We start from the raw sequence: 6,971 nt of genomic DNA, 5'->3' as shown, positions 1-6,971 counted from the left end.
TTGTGGCTCATGCAGGTGTTCCGTGCAAAGGCATCAGCTCAACCAATCCTTGCGCTCACCTCTCATACATCACAATAACAACTATATACACAGGTACATAGGACATTACATGACACAGGTACTTGTACAAACATTATACACGATACACAGCGCAAGTATCTATATACACCTTAAGTACATTTACAGGTGTTGCTGTTGGTCAGACTATTATTAAAGTTTGACCACTGTGACATTTACATTGTATATACAAATACGTACACCTACATTTAGATCTATAGGTTGGTCTGCAAATCCCTCTATGTAGGCCTATGTCCAGAGACTACATCTATGTCTATGTCTATATGTCTCTGGTACAATGTATGCCCCTGAACATGCTGAATAAATTAATGACAATTAATAACATCAGGATCAAATTTAAGACAACTCATAAAGAATCGATACCAATTTTTGTAAATACTTACCTGTTTTACAATTCGCTGTGGCCATCGGTGCAGGTATAAACCTTTAAAAAATCTTCAACCACATCAAATACACGTGCTTCTTCTTGGATGTAAACATGGTAAAATTGTAATACTTAATCTGATTGGTTTAGATATTTTTGTTCCGGCTATAGTCGTCCAATCAAATGATGTCTTCTTTATCTGCGCGAAGGATAAGGGAGATCATCTTGTTGTTGGAGTGGTAAGTCTGTCATTAATTAGAATGCTAAGTTCCTAAGTTCCTTGACACATCCTTCTTATACAAGTGACATTACTTATACACACTGAAAAGCCAGCTCTTTTCACCTATAAGCATATCACATAATATTCATAACAAAAATGCGAGCCTAATGGCTGTGAGGAGTCTGAAACTGAGGTGAGGCACAGGAACACGGGTGAAGTTTGTCATAAGGCAAGCACTCAATATAATCCCGCAATCGTGGCAATCCGTATATCACGCATATTGGATTATAACACGAGTTTGTAAATACCGGAAGAGGGTGAGAGAGACAAGTTTAGGTTCTGGACTTCCTCCAAACATTACTGTAGAGTGCTCTAGACTATTTTAACAGTAGAATATCGTAACATGTACATTAGGCCTACAGCTGTATATGCCTACATGTTCTGACTCTGATTGCTTCTCAATTCGTGGCTTCATGTCATCAAATCATTATGTGTAAATGTTAATAGATTCGTCTACACCTAAGTTTTTAATACTTTTACTTAATAAAAACATCTATAGCTATATTTTACAATTCTTATTAGTTAATCATTTGTCATCTTGATGCAATACATTTTGAGACTGTCTTGAGCTCTCCGTCTTTAGAATGTTAGAGTTATAAATAAAATTGACCTTTAGACTATGACTTTGGTCTCTAGAATATGTATCGATTCCTAAAATTCTAACTAGGGGGAGGTAACCTAGTATTAGAATTAATAAGTGGAGCAATTATTAAAAAAATATAGTTGCTGGTGGTCAGTCTGTTTTTCTTTTTCTTGATTTTAGTAAATATTTTATGGTTCTCAATTCATAATCATCAGATGGAGAAATATGTTACTTAGTGAGTTAATGACTGGTTTATCACCTATACATGACTCAGACACTTCACCTATTGCTAGCTTTCATCTCGCAGACTAAGGTGGGTGCATCATGGTCAGTAGCCATCATTGTTAATGCTGACAGTAGAATGCATGCAGTTGTGAGAGCTTCAGGCTAGTGTTCAGAGGTCCTAGGTTCGGACCCCAGTCAGGTCTTGCAATTTTCTTCTCCTATTATGTATATATGCTGAATGTGAACCTTGTAAGCGACATTAAGTGAAGGTTATTAACATTTTCTATTGTCAGTGTTTTGTCTGCAGCAATGTAAAATGTAGATGAGTAGATGTAGAAATCAACTAGGCATTATATATCTATAGACCAGATCCGCAGATGAGCCTGATCAATTATAGTCAAAAGAGCAATCTGTGATGAAGTGATTACATGAATTGTGACATTTTCTGTTATTGTCTGTAATATTTTATGAAACGAGAGCACAGATCTTAATTACAATCAGATTGACTGCATGTATATGAATGTTACATTACCTGGCATTCTCACCATTGGCAGAAGTGTCTGATAGGTCTATTGTGTAAAGTGGTGCGTTGGGATTCTGATCATGATTACACAGCATCTCTGTCTCTCTTTTTATCCCCATGCAAACTTCACAAGTTCATTTTTCAAGGGAACTTTCGCGAAATTTGTTACATGAATTAACTATGGCAGCATCTGGGATGAGTTTAAGTATCAGAACATATGCTCCTTTACTTACACAGTTATTGCGCTATGCCCTTACTTTATTTCACTGAAATATAACTTTGTCAGCACTCTCACAAGTTCATTTCTCAGGGGAATTTCATGAAATTTGTACTATAAGTTAACAACGACAACTTCTTTGATGTCAAAGAGTTTAAGTACTGTGCTCCTTTATTTAGAGTTATTGCCCTTAGTTTATTTCACTCAATTTAACTTTTGACACTCATCACAAATTCATTTCTCAACACAATTTCCTGAAACTTGATAAAGAGTTTTCTATGGTAATATCTTGGATGAGTTAATTTTAAGATCGTGCTCCCTTATTTACACTTACAGAGTAAACGATATTGCCTGAACTTGAATTCATTCATATTCAACTTTAACTCTTACAAGTACATTTCTCTACATAAGTTCATCAAACTTTGTATATAGTTATATATTTACTCCGGCATTATTTCTGACATGTTTGCATAAGTTGCGTCCAATATTTTAAGAGTTATTTCATATTTCCCCTAGTTTCTTCCACTCAAATTTAACTTAATTACTATCACACAATTTCATTTCTTAATACAATTTTTATATATAGGTGGTATTTATGTGGTTAGAGAGAGACATTTTCTTGTAGGCTTTTTATTTTAAACATTTCTAACAGGAACAATTAAGTTTGCGCAAGTAATGCCAAGTATAGGCCTAAATAAGTTGTTTAATATTTTTTTAAACATGCATTTTACTATAGCTTGTATACATAACATATTTAGAAGTTACTCTGTGTATACATATTCCTGCTAAAGGACGCTAAATTTTGTTAAATAAAAAAGTAGCATTTTTGCATACTCTGTCATTCTATTAATCTTTTTGTACAAATTAAATTCCAAAAAGAAAATTTTTATAAATATATTTACATTGGTAACCTATATACTCCATTTTCATTACAGTTCATGAGAGCACTAGCCTGTATCCTCTGACAGCCATGGACATTCCGTTTCCTAGGCAGATGGGTAGTAAGAGTACCCACGCACTGATCCTCCAGCGACACCTTCACGATCAGATGATGTCACAGTCGGAGTTCTGTGATGGTCACACTGGTAGTGGAGAATGTGGTCAGTTTTTCAGCTTGCTGTACAGTTAACTCATTTTACTTCTCATTCCTGCCCAATTCTTCAAGTTTCATGGAGGAAATATTTCTCATTCTTGCCAATTCTTCAAGTTTTCATGGAGGAAATAATAAGATTTAAAAGATTTCATGCTTCAGAAAAGACAAAAACAATGATTCTGGTTGTTTATTATAATCAGTGTTTGGAAGTTTAGGTTACTCTGCCAAGGACCATGCCGCTATTGACTTCAATGTGAGGAAGAACTTCATTCACTATTCAGTGTCTTGCGAATGTTAACACATCAAGTCTGTCGTCATTGACATCATTAGCGTTTTACATAAAATGAGAAAAAGCATATCATATAATAAACTTATTATCAGGTTTTACTGTCACATGTTAGATCTGTAATTTATTTTGAAGGATTATGTACTTTATTTGGAGCTCTTTTGTGATAAATTTTGTCATGCATTTTAGGAAATCAAGGCCCACTGGTGTGTGTTGGTATCCTGCCCTTACTTCCAGTCTCTCTATGACAGTGGTCTTGTGGAAAGATTTTCAGGTATGTATGACATATTTACCCAGAGGACCCTTTAATTTCTTCCTCAGCTCTACCCATTGACAATATCTGATTTTTTGTTTGTTTGAAATGTAATGAAATGACTGTTATTAACTCTGATTATGAGATCTCTCTGGTATCTTATTAGATCATTTATTAAACATCTTATATTAAGGGTAATCTGTGATTAGCTGTTCATTTGTTGACTGTGCAGTTAAACTTTATTTAGTTTCTCTCCCATCACTGTTTTCTGTACCATATCAGTGTTCCCAGAGACATGTTCACCTTTCAGAGTTTTTTCCACACTTGTATTGTACAGTTCTCTAGAGCTCTTCTATATAAGCTTTAATTGAGGATCAAAATTCTGAAAATTTATCAAATGGATATCCTCCAAATCTGGAATCAAGCAAGATCATTGCTGTATGTATTGAGGCCTTATCTGATTTCTTTTTTGTTGGGACAGTTTCAGTTACACATTGGAAGCCCACATCCGTCGCTCGGCTTTAGAGTTCTTGTATCTTGGTAATGCGGAGATCAGCTATGAAAATGTGCAGGAACTTTTAGAGGTGGCTGATTATTTCCAGATCACGAACTAAAAGGAGCATGCCAAGACTACCTCTACTCTGTTAACATCACACTGACAATTGTGTACGAATATGTCTCATGTGTAGCCTGTATGACCTTGACCTATACACAAGGGCATTCGATTTCCTACGAGGAAATCTACCAGAGGTCATGCAGAAAGAGATATATTGTCATTAACTCATGATTCTGTGATGTCCCTTTTGTCCGACCCGTCTCTGTGTTATGTGTCTCAGTCAGACTTTTTTCAATTTATTGTTCGTTGGGTGCAATTTGAAGAGGAAATTAAGACTGACCTACTTTGAAGAACTGTTTTTGTGCTCTGAACATTCTCAGTATTTCAATGAAGTTCCTTGATGAAGTAGTAAGAAACACAAATTTGTGAACAGCAGTGAAAAATGTAGAGATCTGGTGCTCAATATGAAATCAAAATATAGTGCTGGACTTGTTGAAGAAGATTCTGGAACCAGAGAGTTATCATTGTGCAGGGGGCTGTGTCACGGACTGTACTTCAACAACCTCTTCCACCTATTCCCATCTCGGAAAGTATATCTGTGAGTACTGTTTACGGTTCATTGTAAGTGAAGGACGATGGATAGAGTTAGCTCCCTTACCCGAGCAGATGAGAAACCTGTGATCACTTACGATCCCCGAGGCTACCTGTATGTGGTTCAACACCTCTGAATCAAACTACGACTCCATTTTCATCATGTATAAATACAAACATCGAGGAGAAGACATGGACAAGCTTTCGGCTCCAAATACCAGACAGTATTAAAAATACATTCATCCAGAATATAGTGTCGTGCAACAGTCGTCTGTATGCAATTATCTCAGGTCACATCCCACACCAAACAGAACACCGCCAGTGGAGGAATGGAATACTGTCCTCCTTGAGTTAAGGAGACACAGAAAGTATAGTTAATGGCTATCTGTTCAAGGGTAATGCCACACACACACAGACCACTTCCCTGGAGGTCAGCAATCGCCACGTCTGTGTACTGGCATGGAAACATGGTTCTAAGGCAAGAAGAACCCTAGACCGAAATTCATCATGTATGATACCGTCTACGAGAAAAGGATCGACCACTCCAAAGGAGCCTATTGGGATAACATATTGGTCCCTGTTGAAAATGACCTTCTTGCTTGTCGGATGGGTAAAATCACAGCAAAAAAGTTTTCCTTCAATGAAAAACGATGGAAAGCAGTCAAGTCACAAGTGATCTCACATTTACCGAGGATCCGACCCGCCAGACTTCTCCTATCACTCAGATGGTGCTAACTTTACGTGTTTGGTGGAAAGATTCCTCGTCAAAGAAACTTCTTGATTCTGCTTTCATGTTCAATTTGAGAGTAGAAAGTGGGCCAAGCTGAGAACATGCCACAGGCACTGATGCAGAGTGCCACATGCCATGTGAAGATGCCAGCAGACCATGTTCGATGCCACATCAGCTGCCCACATTGTGTTTACCACACACGTAAGAGTCAGGCAGTGTACGACGTCGAGTGTCCATTTGAGGAGGGTGATGATGACACAGATTGTGATTATTCATACGACGACGAAGACGACTTCGCGTCGGATCACTGGAGGACTACTTCGACTATTACGATCCGTACAGGACTGGTACTGACTTCCTCTCCTTAACACTGAGAATTGACTCCCTTCCTTACACCGTAAGGATTGACCCCCTCCTTACAACCGTGAGAATTGACTCCCCTCCTTACAATGTGAGAATTGACTCCCCTCCTTCACACCGTAAGGATTGACTCCCCTCATAACACCGTGAGAATCGACTCCCCTCCTTACAATGTGAGGATCAACTCCCCTCCTTGCACTGTGAGGATCGACTCCCCTCCTTACACTGTGAGGATTGACTCCCCTCCTTACACTGTGAGGATTGACTATTACATCCGTACCAGGACTGGTACTAATAGTTGCTCCTGTACATGTGCTTTACATCGATTTAAACTGTATGATATATGGTCATAGTTACTTCAGACCATTTGGTTATTCCAAATATTTCATTAACAGATCTAGATCAAAGAATTTAAGATATTCAGAGCTATGATTGTACCACAGGCCTTTTTGTCCAGCAATTAACCAACCCTGCTAGCTGTTTTCAGACACTGTAATTTACTGTTATATTATAAAGCCACCCCCTGACTGAGTAGAAGTTATGTCGCCTGGTGTGAATTACAGGATAACTACGGTATACTAATTCTACTATTGTTGCATGAGATAAAGGCTAATACGGGAAATAAGAACACGATATGTCGCTCATTTATAATTTATGTTTTTACGTTTGTTCTTTTTTTTCGCTGTTTGCTGATACTATTGTGTCTTCAATCAAATTTCTTAATGTATTATTGATAAAAAACTTATGATCTGTATTCAGGAATTGTTGTAAAAACATTAACTAGTGAGTTTTATTATAAACCATTAAATGTCTGTTTCTCATTGTATGATAA

The 6,971-nt window shown here is 37.3% G+C and overlaps 1 pseudogene; it reads left to right on the top strand.

Annotated features, from left to right (window-relative positions):
* Nucleotides 1-656: 656 nt before the first annotated feature.
* Nucleotides 657-6,126, top strand: LOC117320238 (annotated as a pseudogene).
* The last annotated feature ends 845 nt before the right edge of the window (nt 6,127-6,971 follow it).

The sequence above is a fragment of the Pecten maximus genome, unplaced genomic scaffold (genome assembly GCF_902652985.1).
Source record: "Pecten maximus unplaced genomic scaffold, xPecMax1.1, whole genome shotgun sequence".
Classification (NCBI taxonomy): Eukaryota; Metazoa; Mollusca; class Bivalvia; order Pectinida; family Pectinidae; genus Pecten; species Pecten maximus.
Note: the sequence above shows the minus strand (reverse complement) of the source record. Positions and strands in the feature narration are given on the sequence as shown.